At 51.2% G+C, this 1470-nt stretch overlaps 1 protein-coding gene across 1 annotated transcript in view; it reads right to left on the reverse strand.

Annotated features, from left to right (window-relative positions):
- The window catches only part of OCA2 (OCA2 melanosomal transmembrane protein), a 481929-nt gene that overhangs the window by 402611 nt on the left and 77848 nt on the right, over nt 1–1470 (reverse strand). The window lies entirely within an intron of this gene.

Below are 1470 nucleotides of genomic sequence, written 5' to 3' on the forward strand. Positions count from 1 at the left end.
CTTCCGTGCTACCGAGCAGGTCATTTCCTAGGCAGTAGGTGTGCTGGACATTTTTCCTCCCTAGGTGCAGCACTTTGCATTTCTCCTTGTTAAACTGCATTCTGTTGTTTTCTGCCCATTTGTCCAACCTGTCCAGCTCTGCCTGCAGTTGTTCCCTGCCCTCTGGTGTGTCCACTTCTCCCCACAGTTTTGTATCATCCGCAGACTTGAACAGAGTACACTTCACTCCCTCGTCCAAGTCACTGATGAAGACATTGAAGAGTATTGGTCCAAGGACTGAGCCCTGCTGGACCACGCTGCCAGCAGGGTCGATATCAGCCCATCCTTTGATCCTTCCAGGTCGATATCAACCCATCCACTACCACTCTCTGGGTACAACCCTGTAGCCAATTTGCCACCCACCGGACTTTGTAATCATCCAAGTCACAGCCTCTTAATTTGTTCACCAGTATGGGGTGGGATACTGTATAGAAGGCCTTCCTGAAATCTAACTAAACGATATCTACCCCTACTTTTGCATCCAGTTGTTTTGTAACCTGGTCATAAAAAGAGACTAGATTAGTCAGGCATGATCTACCTGCTACAAACCCACGCTGGTTTCCCCTCAGCATAATTTTTGCTGCTGGGCTCTCACATATATGAGCCTTAATAATCTTTTCAAAGACTTTCATGGCAGAATCATTATCCGACTGAAACTATGAGATTCTAAGAAAAGCATTTAACCTTATGTTGGGGCTCTGTAACATAATTTAGGAATGTTCCTTGCTAAACACACAAAATCCTCTATGCAACTGTGGATGTGCTTACACATTACAATTAGCACATGCTAACTCTAAGGAATGTTAGTTTGTGTTAAAGTTAGCACATGCAGGGAGCAGTCACACATTAAGGGTTAATACCCTCTCTAACAAGCACTGCTCAGGCCTGCCACTAGAGGGCTAGTGACTAGGAGCATGGCTAGGAGCTGCAAGACTGCTCCATGCCTGCAACATTCACCAGCCCTCTAACCTCAGTATAGGCTGGGGGGTCCACTATACTGCATGGATTGCCCCCTACCTGATCTCCCTCTCTGCCCCCTGCATCACTCTCTCCTCCCGCATCTTGATCACGACCCCCAATGATTTTATTAGCCCCCCAATCACCCCCTCCACCTCCAGATCACCACTCTGCTGCCCCAGTCAGCCCCACAGCATTGGCAACATCAGCAGGGAGGGGGACTCCCCCTCCTTGCCTGCTCCCAAGCTCCCTGTAGCCCACACTGTGCCTACGTGCCAAGATTCAGCCCCCACCAGGCCCTGTGGATGTCTGGTAGCTCCTTGCCCCCCTCCCCTGCCTTCCCTTCACCTGTGGGGGCTGGACCCAAGCGCACAGGTCTGGTGCAGGCTTCAGGGAGCCCTGGAGCAGACAAATAGAGGGAATTCCCCCCCCCCCCCTGCTGCTGCTCTTGGGCTAATCAGGGGGGGGGGGGGG

The sequence above is a fragment of the Gavialis gangeticus genome, unplaced genomic scaffold (genome assembly GCF_001723915.1).
Source record: "Gavialis gangeticus isolate Ggan-Ray unplaced genomic scaffold, GavGan_comp1, whole genome shotgun sequence".
NCBI classification, from domain to species: domain Eukaryota; kingdom Metazoa; phylum Chordata; order Crocodylia; family Gavialidae; genus Gavialis; species Gavialis gangeticus.